This window comes from Xiphophorus hellerii, chromosome 18, assembly GCF_003331165.1.
Source record: "Xiphophorus hellerii strain 12219 chromosome 18, Xiphophorus_hellerii-4.1, whole genome shotgun sequence".
NCBI lineage: Eukaryota > Metazoa > Chordata > Actinopteri > Cyprinodontiformes > Poeciliidae > Xiphophorus > Xiphophorus hellerii.
The window spans coordinates 17,273,117-17,294,811 of NC_045689.1; positions in this window are offsets into that span (position 1 = coordinate 17,273,117).

The window sequence follows — 21,695 nt, forward strand, 5'->3', positions numbered from 1 at the left end:
TTCTTTCTTTCTTTCTTTCTTTCTTTCTTTCTTTCTTCCTTTCTTTCTTTCTCCAACCTGCAGTTCTAAGCCTTTGCATCAGTTTTGTGTCCCACAGTCAGGACCACATGATTTTAGAGCTTACACAAAACAGCTAAAACCTGTGTAAAAATTGCTGTAAATTACACACATTGCACAATTTAACAATAAATTCAGGCTTTCACTGTTTTGTGTAAGCTCTAACACCAAGTGGCTATTCTGCAGTGTTGGTTTAGCTTAATCTCATAGCAATGGAAGGGGGTGTTGATGTCTACTGCCTGCCTGCCTCCTCAGTGCATTTGGGTCATGTCTAAATTAATGATGATAAGGATGAAGTGGTGAGGAACTTATCTCGTGTACATATGGTGGAACTCATTGCACTGAGCTTTGGCTTCTTCGATGAACTTTTGGATGACTCCCTTATGTCTGATTATTACCTGAGAAGGACCAGTATGATTCAGGGTAGTTGTGGAGAATACCTACCTTTTGTTTCCTTATGAGTCAGAGGGTAAAGAGTGTAGATTTGAGTATTATCTTTAAACTTTGTAAGATTAATTAGGTTCTCTTCAATAGGGGTTTTGACAATAACTTTCTTTTCACCAGCAGATACACAACAGCCTGCAGTAGCACGTTTACTTAGAGCTAAACTCAATTTCTTTCTATCCAGTGATGGTGAAAACGGTTGCGTCATTGTGTGGACAAATTAGTCTGTCAACTTCAAAAAGTAAATTTGTAAAGCAGGAAATTCAAAATGAAGATATATAGAAAGTCCTGAGTTTGCACTGTTAACACAATTCATTTTAGCAGATTGGAGGTGCAATGCAAGAAGCACATTGTTTTTTGTAACTTTGAATTTCAGTTATGAGGATGAACTTGGCATTTGTTTTCATGTTTTAGATTTAATTCTGTGATTTATTACAACCCAATGGGATGTAGCAAAGTCAAAGCTTTTTCATCATATACTTATTGCTAGACTTATCTGCAAGGTATAATTTTTAAACACTTTGATGCAATGATGGACAACAAACATGACAGCAGAGCAGAAGTGATTTGGTTGAACTCACTGGCAAAAAAATAAAAGGAATTGGCAGAATTTAACACGGCCTAAATTGATTCAGAAACGGAGACCGACTTAGACCACTTATTATGATACTTCCATATTTTAGGTCCTGCAATTTAATTTAAAACCATGTTGTAACTAATACTTAAAATCAAATTTTATAGAACTTAATTCTAAAGTTTTTTTAAAAATATTAATTATACCTAACAGACTTCAGCCAAACTGAAAAAAAAAGAAAAATCCCAGTAATTCTGGTTCCATTCGTCTGAAATGAGTGTATTGTTTTCCTGAACAGTGTCAAGTTCAACAATTTAATAAAGAAATAAAAGGACATTGTCAGAGAAAGTGACATAAGGCGAAAACAAGAATGGATGAAAGGGTCGAAAGGGGAGGTAGGGGTAAGTGGTGAACTGTCATTTGAAGTTTCATAATTACCTGATGCCATTAAACTTTCAGACTATAATTATCCATCTGTTGGGATTAAAGGAAAAAGTGAGAAAGCAGAGAAGGCAACTTAGAGGATGGAGGATCAGCAGCAATGAAAAAGAAACAGAGATAAGATTTAATATTTTTGGTGGATTTAATTGGGGTAAAACAATGAAAACTGATTTCTAGAATATGCTGCTAGAATATAAAATTTTGGTCTTAAATTCACATTGACTATCAGCTAATTCATCAAAGAGTAATAGATATGCTGAAAAAAGATGTAAACTTGCATTCTTATTGGTTTTAGTCTATGGTGAAGTATAGAAAGAAAAAACAAGGCATACTGTCACAAAAAAAGAAGATAATTATATGTGCATGCACATTAACTACAGAAGCAGATTAAAGTCTAATTTAGAGACAGCAAGCAGAAGCAAACTACAGAGGAACATTATCAGAGAAGTCTGGTCAGGGATGAAGAAGATCACAGGCTTCAAGCAAAAAGAGGATCAGATACAGTCTGGACAGAGCAAATGTTCTGAATATATTCTTCAATAGCTTTTATTCATAAACATTTTTGTCATCCTCATCTCCTTCACTCAGCCTAACAGACATCCCACCCTTCTTTGCCCCACAGCTTTCCTTCCACCCCTCAGATGTTTTATCTTCCACCTGAGTTGCAAGTTTGTCTTCAACCAGGTTAGGAGACAATGCAGCATAAGACTCATCCATAAGTCAACAACTACAAACCTGTTGCCCTGACATCATGAAACTCCTGTTTTCCCACTTCAGCATGCAAACAAGCTCATATCAGGACCCCTGGAGTTTGGTCATTGCTGTGCAATAGAAGATGCCATAATATATCTGCTTCTACAAGCCCACTGTTATCTGGACAAAGCAGGCAGCACTGTGAAGTCAATCTGATTTGCTTTGTCTAAAAACTCCAAAGACACAGGTGGAGGTCTCAACAATCGCCTGGAGAAACAAACCATAGTTTGAGAGACTGAAGGATTCTGACCAGGTGGTCAGTAGCAGCAAATGTGACTGTAATCTTGTACACCTCAGGCTTCCAGTACAAGACAGAGTCCTGTCATCTGAAGACGTACTTAGCTGCCAGGTGTATCAGAGATGGACAAGAAACTGAGTACAGAGAATTGGTGGACTGCTTTGTGTTCTGGTGTGAAAAAATCATCTTGTATTGTGAATGAGAACAAAACAGAGGAGAAGATGGTAGATTTCAAGAGAAACAGGCTTAGGTCAAACAGCATTTCTATCCTGGGTGAAGAGGTGGAGGTGGCTCAAAAATATAAATGCCTTGGTGTTCATCTGGACAAGAGACTGGACTGGAGATGCAACAGTGAAGCCAAGAAAAGACAGAGCAGACTGTACTTGAAGAAGCTTCAAGGTTCCTCAAATACAGCTTCAAGGTTCACAGCAAGATTTGGTGTATCTTATGTAAGATTCTATAAGATTCTATAAGTCTGTCAGGGAGAGTTTATTCTTTTCTTACATCATACACTGGGGTAGCAGCAGAGTCAGGCACTTAAAAACTGTAAACAATCTGATGAAGAAGGCTGGTTCTGTTCTGGGGAGACTCTGGAACCTCTGGAGAGAATTTTACAGAAATTCAAGGAAACTAAGGACAATACTGAGCATCCTCTGCATGAGACTGCTTTACAGCAGTAGTGTCAGGGGCTTCTTTTGGGCCACTGTAAGACAGACTGCTACAGGAGAACCTCCATGCCCACAGTCATCAGCCTCTACAACAACTCTGTGAAGAACCTTGAATATTAGGAGTTACAATAGGATTTATTTTCTTTTGTGATCAAAAAAGAATTTTTCAATTGATTGTTTTTATTATTTTGAACTGACAAGGCTTTGATTTAGCTCAGAAATAGATGCAACACCAGTTAACATGTATAAATATACCCAAATATTTTATGTTGTTATATATATATATATATATATATATATATATATATATATATATATATATATATAGTACTTTTCTGGTCATACTGTCTATTCAAAGGGTTTACACAAGGGCTCAACTGGAGATACTGTGGGGGAAACCCCAGATACAGAAAGCCCTTCAAAAGTATCAAAGCAGAAAGTGAAGAGTTGGATCAACTTTCTTCAGATTGATGTTAGAGAGTAGTTGATGACTACAAACAGCATCTCATTTAAGATACTTCAGCTTAAAGGGGTAACAATTGCTTTTATGTAGTGTTCCTTTGCTTGAAAGAAAAATAACATTTTTGTTTAAGCAGCATAACAAGGTTCATTGTTATTGCTCAAGTGAAATTGAATATACTACTTTTCCAGAGATCAATAAAAAAAATACAAATAACCATCAGTCAGTGGACATTTCTCTATAATGAACTGATTTTTTCCACATGGCTGTATAATTACAGGCCTTTTTTACTTCCTTTCTTATTGAACTAATACTGCATTCACTGTTTCTTGCTCTTCCTCCTAAACTGTGCTGGAAGAGTAATAACTTTTATATGTTAGTGCCAATCTGCGTGTGTAATAAAATAAAGGTGCACAAATAGGAAGACATACATGGAGAGAAGGACAGAGGATGAGACAGAAGAAATTAACTTGTGTGTTGAGGTGTGACTGCACTGCTCTACTTGACTAATGAGCTGGTGTTAACTCAGGGGAAGTCAGAGCTCATTTTGGCTATGCTTGACCTCCGTGCTAACAGTAACGCCGTGTGACAGCTACATATACACTAACTGCCACTATCAACCCCAACTCAATTCATTAAAATGCTTTGGATGAAGTGTGGGGATGAGTTTGATGCAGTAAGCATGTACAGACACGCCCCCCACAACCTCTCTCAGTCACAAAGTGCTTTAATTTCAGCTGTTTATGAAACCATAAATAAAGTTATTAAACCAAGTGGTGCATTTAATAATTTAAGCATAAGGAAAGGGCATCTTGGTTGCGAAATATATCAACCAGTAGAAGTGACACTGTAATCATTGGTTACTGAAATTTATGTATGCAAAAAAAAAGGGCTGGTTTCCAGGAGCCAGTATTCCACATTATAAATAAAATTGTTTTAAAGTATAATTTAATAATGGCACCAAGATGTTGTTGCTTTCATCAAATATGTTCCAATAATTTGGTAATATTATGTGTGTATTATTATAATGGTAATATTATAATGTTATGATGACTCCTAAGACGTAGAAAATGTGCTTGCTTTTTATTTATTTTGTCCATTAAGACAATAATAAATAAAAGCTGCAGAAATTAGCAGCCAAGCCAACATCCTTGTTTCCTTCAGCCAATAAAACAGCATTAAAATATACTGTTGTGAGAGATGTCCATTCAGTTTGCTAATACAGAAAGCCCAGATAATAAAACAGAACTAATTTCTATAACATAGACAAACAGAGCAAATTTGAAAGAAAAAAAATTACAAATAATGGGAAATATACAAACATATTTAAGATGCGCTGATCTGATATTATTGACATTTTTTTTAGATCGGATATTGGTGACAATATACCCAGTCCATAAGGGGAGATCTTTTCAGTCTAATTCTATACTTTTTGCTCTGAGCAATATCATGCTTTAGTATTCATTTGACATTATATTTTGAATTCCTAATTGAACTTCCTGATCCATTTGAAAGAAGGTTGTTGCAATTTATTTTTCACATGTTTAATCAAGTTAATCAACTTACAATTTTTTTCAGTTTCATTACTTATTTATTCTTTATCCTTTATTCTACATTGGATGTTATGCTCTTGATTGTGCTGAATGAACAAATTACAGTTGTATCGTTAAAGCTTGTGAAGCTATTGGTGTATTATGTGTGCTGTACCGTCCAGTGTTATCAAATAAATTTGTAATTCAGTACACGTATGTCTTTGTTTAAAAAGAAGAAATGTTTTAAGTAAATTCAGCCCTGTTTGTTATGAATAGGTGTATGCATGCATTTAGTAAGCCAATCCTTATGAATTCACATCTTAGCATTTGCTTTCTCCTCTCTGCATATTTAAGAGAGACAATTTCCAAGAGACCAAACAAATGTGAGATTCAATTACAAAGCTTTGATTAGGTGACTACATCGGTCCATATTCCTTCATGAATGTCGTAAATGTATTTCTGAAATAGTAACATTTCCTAAAACAGTACGTAGTGGTCCATCCAGATTTCCATTCAAAAGTTGCAACATTTTTAATTGATCAATAAAAGAAATGTAAATTAAAAGTTGAAGCCTCTTTCCTGGAAGCTTTTCACTTGTCTAACTATTTCTTTCTCTTCCTCACCTGCTCACTAGTACCAATATCCAACACATTCATGTTATGCATATTTATTCATAACTACACTGTCAATCAAAGACCTGCCATGCAAAGTTCAGCAAGAGTGAAATACCACTAAAACCCAAACATCTCGGTGCTGCATTAGCATAAAGCTAGAAATAAGCTTGGTGTCAAAACATGTCTGATTGCTGACACCTCACTTAATTTGGGAAATGACATTTCATTTTAACTGGAACTTTAGAGTTTTTTTCGAAGAATGATGCATATTCTTTAATTCTATTTATTAGACTGGGCTTTAGGAATGTATTGTGAACTAACTTAATCGATGTGCTTTATGTACTGGATATGTAGAAGTTTACAGTGACACTCTAAATGCTATACATTGCAACTTAGGCCAACTGTATAGGACTTTGACTTCTTATATAATGAACAACTGCAAATTGACAGTTCAAAGCAACAACTTTATTCTGTACGGAAACGTTTATTCATGTTTAATGTTCAATATGCAAACTATGTGCTATCACTGAAAGCAGTAAAAACTGCATTATTTCTTGTAATTTTCTATATCCATTCTATTCATGTGTGAAATATTGTCTATGAAAAAATGCTATTTCACATCATTAGAGCAGTTTAGCTCTATTGTGCTCACTAGGCAGTCTGCAAGAACTAATTGTTCAATTTAAATTCTGACTTCGTTTGATCTCACGGTTCCTTGCTGTCACAGATTTCTGCTGCATCCCATTCTACCATTAGTTTATTTTAATTGGTTTGACTGTATCCTTGAAGGACACTAACAGTAACTTGACTCCACATCATGCGCATACAGATATGCTGAGAAGCCCGTTCTTTCTGAACAGAACAGATTGAACAGACTGAACATGTACTCCTAAAGTATACAGTGTCGACGGTGGTCGGAGTTCGCCCTGCAATCGGTGGATTCCCCGTCCGCCCTCGTCTTTTGTGTCCTTGGGCAAGACATTTCACCTGCCTTGCCTGCAGGTGGTGGTCAGACGAGCCCAGTGGCGCAAAAAGTGGGTATGCACTATATGCAACGCATAGGGGTGCCTACTAAAGGGGGCGCCAAAATGGGAAATTTTTTTCTAGTCGGCATTTTCTGTATTTAACAGCTATTTGTGCATGTATGAAATGATCAATAACAGAGGAACGGCACTGATTAGGGGCCCTCCGATGCTTCACCCGCCCTTCCACACACGCGCTCCTTCAAGAACGCACTCAGGCTCGTTTTTTCTTTCTTTTTTTTTAATTTGAATCGTCGTAAGATATTCTCAATATTGAGAAACGATATTCAGAAACATTTCTCAGTATCGTTTCTCTGGAGGTGTGGACTTTGTTGAAGCTTTAAACTTTACCCAATATCTAACGTTTGCCCATGATGTACGGACAAACCTTGTGGAGGCTATGAAGCTTACTGGAAATTGCCAGTGCTGTAAACAACCATCCCCCACTTTTAACACACGGACTGAACAGCTTCACACTTTCTCCGTTACCATTGATAAAATTGTAGGCAGCCAGATGTCGTCGTTCACAACTTCTCCATCTGTTTTCTAATTGGCCCAGTTGAAATTCTGCTGGAGAAAGTCCATAATAGAACTACTGTATTTTATAAGTGCATGAATAAGGGAGAGCCGTATGGACATATTAAACCTGCGCCAGGAGAGGGGCTGTGGGGGAGACATGTGTTCGCATACACCTCAGAAAGTATGCAGTTGCGCCCTTGGATGAACCGATGGCATTTGCTTCTGTCAGAAGGAGGTTAATCTTTTTAAATGGGTCAAATTAGAAATGTATGGACTATCCCTTGAAGTATAGTCCATTCAACAAAACCAACCTTTAAGTCTATAATTTATGATAAGAAGAGTTGCTAAAGTACTAGCTACAATTTTGCCATTAAATCACAATTAAAAGTATCAGGTTACACTGCAATTTGTAGCATTTACCTAAATATTAACATATTTGTAAGTAATGTCTTAGCTTGTTATCCCAATGTTGGCAATGTGCAAGCAATAGCTTTAACCTTAAGTTTCTCTTTAAAGTTAATTTATAATTCTTTCCATTTTGGTTACTTCTTATGTCTTCAGTTGTGCCTCTTTGAATGTCTCTTCTGAACTATCTATTATAGATGGTTGACTCAAGATATCTAAACTCAATTCCTCTACAAATTGCAACTTCACTATTCCACCTACTGCCATGTTTGCTGTATTGCTTCCATGGATTTTTATTCCAGTTCTCTCAAGAGAATACTTCAATCTCCTTTGGCTCTTTCCCAACTCCTCCCTACTTTCACCACTGATCACAATGTCATCCTCAAACATTATTATTTAGGAGGTGTTTTTCCCGACTACATCTGCTAACCTGTCAAGAATGTTTTTAGATCCCTTTTGCTGTCCAACCACCGTTCTGAATTCATTGATTACTTTTAGTGCAAACGTCACCATTGTCCCACTACTCGCATGTTCCTTAAAGCTGCAGTAGGTAACTTTTATAAAAATTATTTTTTCACGTATTTGTTGAAACTATCACTATGTTTTCATAGTATAATATGAGACAGGTACTCTGAAAAAATTGACCTCCGTTAGCTACTCCCTGTAGTTCTATTGCCATCTGCAGAAATGCATTGCTCCCAGTCAGAAAAAAACAATCAGAACCAGAAGGAATGTTTTAGCACTACCAATCATTCTCGGTATGTGTGCTGCTCACACCCTTTTCCCCTTCAGCGAGTCGTTCTAACTCAAAATTTTCGATGCCAAGAAACAAGACAATGTTACAGGAAAACTAACAATTTCTTTAGTTCTCAGCCAGCTCCACTGTGGGGGAAAGAGCTGTGGGGTGTGTAGTGTAGCAGAGTGTAAAAGGGAGGGTTCTGTAAGGTGTACTTGTTCAAATTTTCATTCTAAGCCCACGCTTTCCTCAGAACTCCCTACTGCAGCTTAAACTTCTTTAACTTGTCTACTTGTGCTAAGGCATGTTTTACTTTGCTTTGTTTCTTAATCCAAAGTCCTTAACCCAATAACTGCCTGCCTTATTCCATTAAGGGTGTTTTCTTCTTTTTACCCATTCTCTTCCAGTGTTGGAATATTTGGAATTATTTATTCTTTTAATCTAATGGTTGTTCTGTGTTGTTGAGGACAGATGGAGTGGAGGTTCTGTGGGAGTTGAAACTTGCCTCACCAGTATTAAATTTTGCTACTAATAGGATTGACACTTTTTGTTAATAAGTGTAGTAAATTGTCTCATTGTTAATAAGAGGAACTAAACTGGAGTCAGTAATGAGAAGAGGACAAAAACTGTAACTTTGGGAGAGACAGTGTATGTAACCAGATGAACAAAAGGAAACAGAGCTGCGCCCTTTGAGCCCCACCATAAATGTGATGGATTAATGGTGCTTCCTTTTGCATGCAAGAGCAGGAAAGGGTCTAAAATACACTCTTTTCTGAATCTATCCACCCAGTACCTCTGCAACATCCAGTGACACAATTTATAAATAAAACAAAATAATCCATCACAGACAAGGTTATACATAGTGGATAGGATTTGATTGGTGAAGTTATAACTAACTAATAGCATTAATAGATCAGCTGGTTAAGTTAACATAATAGTTATTTTCTAGAAAATTGTCACTTTGTTATTTTATGGCATAATCTTTGACGTGGTTTGCAATATTAAATAAAAACAGATATTTAAAAAATTGTGGGGGGTTTATTGCAGTCAGTATTCTGACATTAAAACAGGAGTTTTGTAAATCTGTATAAGACACTGTCATTTAAATACCCTTCTCTGATTACAATATCCTAAACTGAGTTGTTGGTAAATGCAATCTTTCAATTCAGCAACAGTCATTGCAGCCCCAATAAGTAGACTCTTGTACTCTTATTTAGCAATATTACAACCCACTGGAGATCTTTGCAGCATGTAGTGTCACTATAATACTGTATTCTATAATTCATCATCCCTTGAAACCATAGAATAGTAGCAGATGGAAAGAACACACATCTTTCAGCCCACAGAAAAATCTGAGAAATCTTTTGTTTTTTCAAGGATGTTAATGCTGCAAACAGTGTCAATGGGCATAACCTTAAACAAATGGGCACAACCTTGCAACAACATTTGTTAAGACGATATAATAGACTATATATAGAATTTATATTTAATAATTACTCAACATTTTTGCCAGGGAGCCACAAATGTGGTTTCCTTTAAAACATGATGAAATTTAAAACTATACTTTTATTTGAGCAGTTAACTCACTTTTTTTTCTACCTAACAGTATTAATTGTTTCTCTCATCACTCTTGCACATTCACATGAAAAAAATGGCTGTGAACATACTGAAACTTCTGTGATATATTCCTCTTTCCCTTCTCATCCCTCACTCCATCCCCCAGTCCCTATTATTGCCTCATGCCTGTTGTTCATTCACGCGTGATTGATGGAGGGATGAATCCCTCCCCATTTCCACCACTCAGCTTTCCCCAAAGCCTCTCCATCCATCTCTTACCTGCTGTCACCAGATGGCTCACAACCTGCCTTCAACAGACAACCAAAGCCACAATTACCCTTCATGTCCAACAAAGGAAAACTCACACCAACAAATGTACGGAGCACCCCTACAAATGCCCACACAGATGAAGGTTTGGTTATTTGGATTATTTCAAGTTTACAGGAAAAATGTTTTAACTCATTTTGTTAAATTATTAGTGGTAAATTAATGATTATATAAATTATTTCTAGCAAATTATTTTAATATTAGTTGTATAAATTTGTATAAATTGTTCCATAAATTTGACCTTCAGAGTATATAACTCCTAAAACACGCTTCCCAGCTATGGCTGCTACAATTAAGAAGGATATCATAGGAAATAAGTTTTGACTTACAATGGGAATTTCACACAGCATTAAAATACAATTACAGCTCTGATAATGAAAAATCTGCTAGCAAGTCAGGATTCTACTCTCCTGTTAGAAGCAACTTAAACAAGCGGCTGTACTTTCTCAGACTTCCTTAAGATTATTCATTGCAAATCTTTAAAGCATGTTAGATCCTTAAAACAGTAAAATCTTTACGTTTTCGAGATAAATTAGTTGAAAATGTTTGAAGAAAAATATTCCTGTTATTTGCAAACTCTCACATCAAAACTTCATAGACAGTTGAACACAGGGCACATGCAAGGACACACACACATTTACATACACACCTGCACAACTGAGCTAATGACGGGTAGAGGAGCCGAAATTTGTTAGAACTACAAGCCTGTGTCTTTATACACTAATGACAGTCATTATTCTGTCATACTGTGACTCTCACTATGCAGACACGTTACTGACTGCAAGATATTTTCCTTGCCGCACTATAATTACACATGACTGATTATGCACGCACGTGTATGCTTGTGAATCATTGCCTATGCAGGCAATTCCTCATTGCTGCTCTTAATTACAGTGATGACTGACAGCTGTAATAAACAGAAACTCTGCTATATCTGTCAGATCTGAAAGCCTGAGACAGCAAGGAATCAAAAGAAATAAAATGATAAAAGGGGAGAGTAGGGAAAGTGAGTCTATCTAAATATACGTTTGTCATCAGAGAATTTGTTATTGAAGTGGAAATGAGAAACAGAAGAAAATATTGGATGATTGGAATATGATGTGCATCATTTCTTTCTTTCTTTTATTAAATCTGTTTTTGTCCTGATTGTCAGATTATGAGATGATTCATGAGTAGTCAGTTTTAATGCTTAGATTAATAAGTACTCTAAGCATTTATTATGACATTCTTATTTTAGGTTAGCATCTTTTTGGATATATATTTTTGATCATTTCCTTAAGAAAGATTTCTTTGTGTTTTCAGGAAAATGTATATCTAATTTTATTTCTACATGCATCAAATAGAAATGTAAAATTCTTGTGGCTCTACTGTAATGTCTTCCATGAGATTAATTTGAATATCTGTATTGTACTTTTGGTAAAACAAGATTCGGTCCTGCATAATTTAAATCAAAAGGAATGGTTTTGTTATATTTTAACTAGACAGATAGACCTTTTAGCCTGACTACATTAAGTTCTCAAAACTTAATCTACAACTAGTGATCAGATTTTGCATTTTTCTCTCTGATTTGCTTATTTTTGTGGCCTATTTGATTTAGCATTAACCATAGGAAAATTGCTGTATGCAGCAGTGCCTTTCAATAAGCTTCACTTCTGCAAATTTATCACCGAGTGAAAACTGATTTGGTTTTATTGAAAAGGGGTTTCCTTGTTTGATGTATGGCCCTGTGATAACTTAAGCTGTCAGTGAAATGTCCAAGAAGAAGTAGAGCAATGAGAAAGCCAGCAGGAGAAACAAGATGGGAAAAAAATCATGTTCATGAATCTGTCATAATCCCTTCCTACTCATTTATTTGGTCAAGTCTCGCTGATGGATATATCAAACATGAATTATTTTTCTCTATTTTTTCACATTCCATCTCAATATGTATTTCTGCAAATTGATGTTATTGGGCTTTACTGCTTGATATTTGCTCACATATACTGTATACATAACTAGGAGATATTTCTTGCACAGAGAGATAAAATAGGCTTCCCCTCGTGTTAAAATCAATCAAAAGAGTCTAATTACACCTTCTAATCATATTAAGTATGAGTTTTTACTGAGATATATGCTGTTTACCTTTATTGTTTGTGCAAAAAATAAAATGAAATAAAATTATTTTGACATCCTAGTAAATAAATATACTAAATATACTGTCACGTCCGTATTCTAGAATTGTTTTTATATTGTTTTAAGTATGATTTATTTTTTATTTTTAGCACAACAATGCACACCATATAGAGACATTCAAGTAATAACATGAACAGTAATTAGAATAATTAATTAAACAGAATAGAATAGAATAATGAAACAGCAAATGACAAAACAAAAACCAAAGATAAAACAAAGTACACAAAAAACAACAAAGAAATATTTCCATACCGAGGCAGGTAGATAAAAAGTAAAACAAATAAATAAATAAACAGAAAATAACAAAGAGACATTACAGAAAATCAATATTAATTAAACAATTAAGCAAATAAAATGGAGCATCTATAGGGCTTAATGTATCCTGTGCTACTACAGTTGTTATAGTTGTGTATGCCATCTCAAATAGAAAGTGAGGGGAACACCACTCGTTGGGTTATGTTGAGTATCAAAGACGTAGCATGGTGACCAGGTTCTTAAAAATGTGGTTTCAGAGCCTTTGAGAGAATACTTAATTTTTTCTAATTTCATGAAAGAAAGGGAATCTTTTATCCATTGAAAATGTGTGAGTGGGAGAAGATTCCTTCAATGCATCAGTATAACATGTCTAGCTATCAGGGTGAAGAAAACCACAAAGTCAGCAAGGTGGGGTGTCAGCAGTTGGGTTTTGGGGAGGACCACAAATAAAGCAGTGAGTGGAGAAAGCTGCGCTATGGTCGAGGTGATTACAGAAAGTGAGTCAAAAACAGAGTCCCAAAAGTGGAATAAGAAGGAAAAGGTCCAAAGCATATGACTGAGAGAGGCTGGACACAAACCACACTTCACACAGCTTGAATGAAGTCAGTTTACTTTTGGACCAGTGTACTCAAAGGACTACTTTACACTGAGTAATTCTGTCAGGCACAAATACAGGAAGCATGAATGTGTTTTAGAATAGTTTGCCACATTTCAGCATCAATGTCTATTTTAAGATTGTCCGACCAAGTAGCGTGAAGATGATTAGATCCAGGAGTCAAATTGGACATTAAAATGTTGCATGTTTTTGCAATGTGACTAATTTTTAGTAGTCTATCAGCCATAGACTATCTACCAGATAGTAGTCTATCTGGTTTTCTGACAGGGATTATCAGAAAACCAGAGAAAAATTACAAATAAAGTCCCTAACTTCCATCTAAAAAAGTGAACACCTGGCAGGTTAAAATTTGTATATAGTTGAGCAAATGAGGCAAAAGTTCTATGTAAGTATAGGTCTTTCAAGACCTATACTCACTTCAAAAGCCTTGTGTTTGTATTATTGACAATGCTGACATACTTTGTGGTCAAGCTGTTTGTCCTTCAAACAAAAATGTGTCACAGCTCCTGCTGGTTGTTTGATTTGTCTTTCCTCTTGTTTTTCCCCTTGGATGTCTATATGCTTGTTCCCCGTTGTCTTTTTCCCCTCTATGCACCTTGAGGGCATGACCTTTTGATCCCTGCCAGTGGTGTTGCTGTTGCTCAACTCCACATCTCAGCACTCTGTACCTACCCTTGGTTTCTCTTGTCTTTTTGCCAAGGTTTGCCAGTTGGTAAAAAGTCAGGTTTGTTTTCACAGATTTTTTTATGTTTGCCTACAAAGCTAAATGTTCATTTGGCTTCCTGATTAAAATAGCCAAAACCTGTTCATGGGGAATTAGCCCAAGGAGCAAGTATAGGTTATTCTACTCATTTTTAACACCATTATTATACAAGCCAATCCAAAGTGTTTTGTGGGATATCAGTGAAAAGACAGAAAATAAAAATAGCATAAAACATATGTTACTATGCAGATATTATAAGCATAAAGGAAACAAATGTTTCAAACGACTCGTTACTCAAATTGTTTATTCAAAAGCTTTGGTAAAGAAATGTTCTCTGTCCTGGTTTAAATGCAACTGTTTCTGCACATTTCAGGTTTGTTGCAGAGGTGAGGACTAATTGCTGCCTCACCTTGCTTACTTCAGAGACCAACATGTGGCTCTTTAGAACCGCCACTGTATTTCTATTCAATATCATTTAGTGCTTACGAGACAAACAGGACAATTAAAAAAATCTTCACATTGATAAAAGGGAACCAGTGCAGTGATTTAAGAACTGGCGTGATTTGACTCATTTTCTTTGTTTTCGTTAGGACTCTGGCAGCAGTATCTATGATGAACTGTAGCTGCTTAACTCTGACACTTCTAGTAAAATCTAGTGTAACTCTTTGCATTGAGAACTCTTCTGATTATTAAATTAGTCCACAAGTGTGTAATTAATCACAGTATGACTAAAGCAGTTCTCCAAAACCCTGCCGTGTTTCTTAGAGAACATTAGTGAGCAAGCAGCATGAAAAAAAAACAGCAAGGAGCACACACGTTTTATGCAGTGTTAGATTATAAAAAAAAAATCCCAGTATTTTAACGCTACGGAGCATTGTTTGCTCCAGCAACTTACAATGGAAAGAGCATGGCACAACTGCAACCTAACCAAAGCATGGCCATTCAACTGAACAGATATCCCGGACAAGGATCGCCTTGATCAAAGTTACAGACTTTCTGTTAGTCCATCATGTAAAATACAAATAAACAACAGTCCAGTTTGCGACTACAGAATATTGACATATGGAAAAGTTTAGATATGTGAATACTTTTGCAAGGAATAAAAAAGAAGTTCACATGCAAATGAGTCTTGTCTTTACTCTTGAACTTCAGGTCTCCTTCAAATACCAGAAAAATGATTGTTGCTAAGCTTGTTTATTAACAAGCCACTTTCACTAGTTTTGTTAAAACATACTTTTTAAAATTCTGCTATTTACTATATTACAGGAGGAATATTTGCGCTTTTGAAATTCATTGCACACTACAGCAACAACTGTAGGGACATATTTTGCTTTCTCCACTATTTCCATTTGGTTTGTATATTCAATTAGTTATCTATTGTTTTTGAATAGTGAATCAGCTAAAAGCGAAGTGGCCTCTCCACAAGTAAATTAAATACTTTCAAGCTCAGTAAATATTTAAAACTACCTTGTATAATTGTGTCATAAAAAATACATTCACTGTCACTTTAGCAGGTTATATGTGTGAGGTTGGAACTGCGTTGTGTGAGGATGGTTATTTGCAGTTGGAAGCGTACAAAACATGTATCTTTATTTATCATTTATGCAAAATGTGCTGAAATGAATTCAGTGTGAAGTAGCCGGCCTAATTGTTCATCAAGTGCCAAGAAGAACAGATGCTATGGAAAACTAAAGCTCACGGCAGGAGAGGTGAATGTGTGATAAAAATGTTTGGCTGGGATGGGTATGAATGCAGTTTTTTCCTTCATGCTATATTTACACATGCGCATGGTGACTACAGTGCAGATTTGATAGCATATGACACAACAGTATTTATTCCCTCTGCAGTTTAAACATGGTGTAACAACTACATGAATGCAAATAGTTGTCCTGCTTGTACAATTGTCTTCAGATAAGCTGTAATGTTTCCAAGGTGTTTGTAGTGTGTATGCATTTAACTGATATTGCTGTTACCAACACAACAAAGCTTTTTGGAGGATGGAAAACATGGCTGACAATGGCTACTACAACTTTTTCCATCACATCATGGATAAAATGTGACTTATGAATCAAATTGTAAAAACACTTCCTACAAAACCTGTATAATGAAAACAAATTTGAAATGTGTCTCTTTTTTCTGAAAAAAAAAATTCCCCTCTTTTTTGAAACTAGACACAGTGGTTTGAGATTATGCTGATTACTCTTGAGTGTGTCATGATTTCACTATATTTGCACCAACTATAAAAACAAATTGCTAACTGGTTCTAACTGGTTTCATTCTTAACAGAACAAACAATTATTGGTGTTCCTGCAAAATCAGTTAAACGTGTCGATTATTAACATGTTACCTAGATTAATATATTCAATGTTATTTTTATTGTGATAGGTACACCTATTCTAAATAATAATCACATTATAATTAAGCTAAAGAGCATTTAGTAATATAAGCGTATGTTGGACAAAATATTACCCATTGCCATTCTGCTTTTTTAAAGAATAACACGGAGTGATGAGTTAAATGAATTGGTGGAATACATTTTGCTTGTCTTGCTGTTTTTGGCCTGTTTATTGGTCCACTGGTCTGATTTTCTTCATGTATATTTGTATATTTCATTTTCTACAACAAATTCATGAGGCTATGACAAGTTACTATTACTGATAATGACACCACACCACAGAACATAATCTTATTTCAGTTATTGTTTTCATAGACATGTTGTTGCGTGTTGATTTTGAACCATAGCTTTAAAAGAATGTTACCTTTGTAACACATATGGGTGATGCTGTTGCTCCATGCTTCCACTAGCTGGAGAAGACAATGGGCCCTTGGACTCTTTCTCTGCCATCTCTTTAAAGGTACTGTCAGAGTTTAGAATGATATGATGGAGAATTTCAGCTTTGTTTACTTTAATCCTGTAATAAAACAATTTAAGCATAATTTCATAAGAAATACAAGCAGATTTTTACCAACAGTCCTTCATTAATGTTGTGTCTTAAAATGTTGCATCCACATTGCTTACAATCAACAGCGTCTAGGTGTATGGGACAACCCTTAGTAATAATCTGTTGCATGAGCTTCACTAACTATCTCTCTTAATATGTAAAAAAAAAATAATTATTAACAGTCAGTCCAATAATTCTAACATAGCTCAAAGCTTGTATTAACAATTACGGCACTCTGTTGATGTACACATTCGATTTTGCAATGGCCAGTCAATCAGGCGAGAGGAAAGAGTTCAATACTGTTAAGTGTGTTAAATTACAAGATTCAAAAGCAATCCATATGCTATTTTACACCCCATCTCATTCCAAGTTTAAATAGATTAGTACAGCAGATACTATAGAGAAGCTCATCATTTTGTGTGAACAGGGGAGTTTCTCTCTCACATTATCTGCAAAAAATCAGTCTCTATTTGCTTTCAGTAGAATAAACATATGTCTGTTTTCACCTTTATATAACTTATAAAGCACAAGGGATATGTGACTTGATTATAAATGTGTGGTGTTAATTAGTAAAGACGTTGAAATAGCACAGATTCTTCGAGAAGGAATATGATGAGATGTTTGTTCATATGAATGTGAAAGCCAGAGATGTCATTTTTCAAGTATGAAATATTTCCCCCAAAGTCTGATGGCTATTAGCTGTCCAATCACTTAGATAAAAATGTTCTACTCTTCCTATCTGATTGTAATGTTGTAGGTTAAATCCTGTACATTTGGTCCTTAGAATTAAGACTCTTTTAAAAAAAAGTATTTTAATAATTACCCACAATTTGCTTCATACAGAGGGACTGGATTCTCAGCTAATCAGAATCGGTTCCTTCCTGGAGGCGTGTACTGTGTTGAAGTTTTAAATTTTACCCAATCACTAATGTTTGACCCTGATGTCTGTAATGTTTGACAATATGAAGCTTACCGGAAATTTTTATGCCCTGTAAACAACCATCCTCCACTGTAAAGACAGAAGTGCTGAACGAGGCGGTTGTTGATGATAATTCAATATCTGCAAGTGTAGAAAACACAGACTGAAAGTCTTCATCCACTTCCTCAACTGCCGTTGCTGAAACTACAGGAGACAACAATTCTAAAACAGTACAGAAAAACAAAATCATTGTTCACAACTTTTCCTTCTGTTCGCTAGAAAATCTGCTGCAGGAAACTAAGTGAATGGGAGAAATGTTTTTTGTTTTGTTGGCTTTTTTTTGTTTTTTTTAACTTTTGCTTGAGGAGGTAAATGGTTCAGTCATAAAAAATTAAACTAAAACTCAAGGATTTACTCCCTCTTTAGCAACAGATTGCTGTAAACAGGCTTTTGATGATTTAAAATCTTTTAAGGGTAAAACAAAATATGAATTGCAGACATTAAACTAATGTGACTTAACTGCTTAAGAGGGTGAGGAAGTAATATATAAAATCAACTTCTTTTTAAGCTTTATGTCATGTTCTAATGTTATTCCCTCATCAAAAACATACCCGAAGTGTTGCTTTGGCGCCACCTAATTCAACAAAACTCCTCCTTGGTTCTGCAGCCTCCAGTCGAACGTCCGCCTCACAGAGCAGCCTGCCCTGCGCAAAGGTTCTGCCGACAACTGCAAGTCCGCTGAGCTTATCATATAAACTACTTCTCAGTCCATCACTCCTAAGAGTGGTTGTTAGCAGGATAATGAGAAGCACTGTTGTCATGAGGCGGAGTGTCGGAAAGAGTAGGTGCTTCTTAAAGAGACAGAAGGCCAATTTCAAAGCATTAAAATAATTGAGCCTATTTTTGTTTAAGCAATGTTTGAGATATACAGCATTTTTATAGCAATTAAAGATAGTTGATTGTGCTATAAAATGGCAGTATGTGCTTGGAAACTTCACACATGCTACCTCACATACACATTTTATTAAAATATTGAAAATCTTGTGCCGGTTTGATAAGCTTAGCAATGTGCTTCCAGAACAGTCTATCCAAAAGTGACTGATAAATTAGAAAGTGCTGCCTTCCAACCATTTCAGGGGTAAAGTTCTGTGTTGGTACTTTTTCCATTGGATAAGGTAGGGAAATTGGCAATAATACTCCCTCCCTTAAATATCCGTTTTCCTTGGTAAGGTTCCTGCAATGAAAGCATGCCTAAAGTGGCAAATCACTTTAGCATTTTACATGTAAAGACAATAAATATAATTAGTTCATCTAAAGTGAGTTTAAACTATTTTAAGTGTTCACACAGATTTTTAATGATGGTTCAAGACACATGCTGAAAATAATGGCCTTACTTTAGTACTTCAAGTACGGCCTTCCAGGTATAACCTAATAAGATCCATTGTAGATTCAAGATTTATTGGTTATTAGGGAGGATATGAATAATTTCTTGAACATTGTGAAACATTTTATAAGCTAGTCATTAGAGCATAAAAAATAATGTAGATAGTTTTGGTCCTTAGAGGTTATAGCCTAATGGGTTTTATGACCTCTTTATTATGAACCTGTTTGATTATTAAAATCTAATCATGTGCTTTATAAGCTAAGCTGAACAAAAAAAATCTAAAATTACAAGGAATCTTTCCAAGTAAAACCATGGCTGTTTAATAATAATGTTTAAAAAAAGAGCACAAGTATGGAGGAAAGATCCTGACATAATTGGCAAGAGACAGAGATAAATCAATGGCTTCATAAAGTAAGTAGTGTTTCTAATATTGCATCTAAAAAATAAAAAGAAAACGCATAAGAAATACAATATTAGTTTTATGTTGTATGCATGTTACTGTCACTTTTTGCATGAGAAAAAGGTGACAGTAAGTAACATTAACTAAACTTGTTGCATCTCCCTGACCTGAGAATATGATTGTGGAATAGTTTGTATGCCAAGCAAATTAAAGCTCAACAGACATTTCATGTGTAAAAAAAAGCACTTTGAATAATAATAATAATAATAATAATAATAAACTAAATACATGGTGCATAATTTCCATAAAAAAAATGAAGATTTCTTGTAATGTGAGACACAAGTTGAGAGACTAAAACAGCCTGGTGAACTTTAATGATCTTGGCCAACCACTAAACTCCACCAGAAAATGATCATAATTAGCTCTGGGTCACAGATTAATACCATGCCTCCATTTGTGTATGTGATGTTCTTTGTGTTTCACTTGCTGTTATTGTGCTGGGAGTGTTTGCCCTCAGGAATATAAATCAATGTGTCACGTAATTGCTTGAGTGACCTTTGCTGATAAGAAACGGTAGCCTTTTGAAATCTCTATCTGTCTCTGTCACGTTGCCCATCGTCACCCCTCAACCATTGCTTTGTCTGCTTCACAGTCTCTTTCACATCATTATACTTGCATGCACATAAATAGACTTTTCTCAAAGGTTTGCATGCTTTTGCTTGTAAAAAAAAATAAAACTTTTATGTATAACCACCAATTTCATGTTATTTACCAAAACGTTGTACAGTTTTGTTGTGTCTTGGAAACAGGGAGAAAAGAAATGTTTTTGAAGATATTACAGCAATCACTCGCAATCCAAGCCTTTACACTATTCATGAAACAGTATTTTAAAGGAGATTTGTTTCATTTAAAGAACAGATGGAACAATGAAACAACTGTGCTTAAAGTGCTTTCTGCCATAACAGTAGGTTTGTATAAAGTGCTTTCCAATGAGAAGTTTGTTGCAAAAGTATTGCTGCCATTTGAACTTGTTCATATTTTGTCACTTTACAGCCAAGAACTTAAATGTATTTTATATCGATTTTAGGTGGTAGAAGAACACAAAGTAGTACCAAATGTGAAAGTAGGTGATCTGGCTAAATGAGAACAAAGTCGAGTATTCTGACTAATGTGCAAAACACTGTGGCAAGAAACTACTGTGAGGCATAATAAGAATATCTGCACTGTTAATAATCAAGTAGAACCAAATTAAGTGTCACTTTGACAGTGTTTTTTAAAAATAAAACAAAATACACAACGGCAAGTTTCATTGAGAGCAGTGATTGCTTCGGACGAGAACCACATATTTGAGAATCACTATATCAGCATCAACAAGTCATGACTTTTTTGAATTTACCCCCCCTTCTCTTTTTGCTTCACTGTTCCATTTTCTCTGCTATTGCTAATCCAAGCAAGATTACTTTTTTCCCCCTACAGAGCTGTGACAAGTCTGATATTGAGCACAACACCAATCTTCTGGTTTGAATTTCTCTTTTTAATCCACCTAAATATCTAAATCCTCTTTGCATTCTTCCCATCTGCCCTTCCTCTAGTTGTTTCACCTGATGTTTTTGTCACTTACAGTGATGTGTCATGTTAAATTTCTCTCCTGCTGTGCCAGACGCCCGTAGAGGATTAAACAATACCGGGGAGGAGGAGGGAGAATAAACGCAGGAGTGATTTGTCATTTCAGGTAAGGTAGTAGCTCCTTTGGGAGGTGTAATGGCCGATGGCTCTTCAGAGTGTCCCCCATCTGCCACAAATGTTCACTGCAGATGGACACATAAAACAGCTTGTTGCTTGGCGTGGGTGCAGCTGTGCGTCAAAACACACTACTTTAAACTCTGATGTGCTTTTGTTGCACAGTGAGGGTCAAAGTTGACAGCCTGTTGATATGCCTCTGAGTCAGATACAGAAG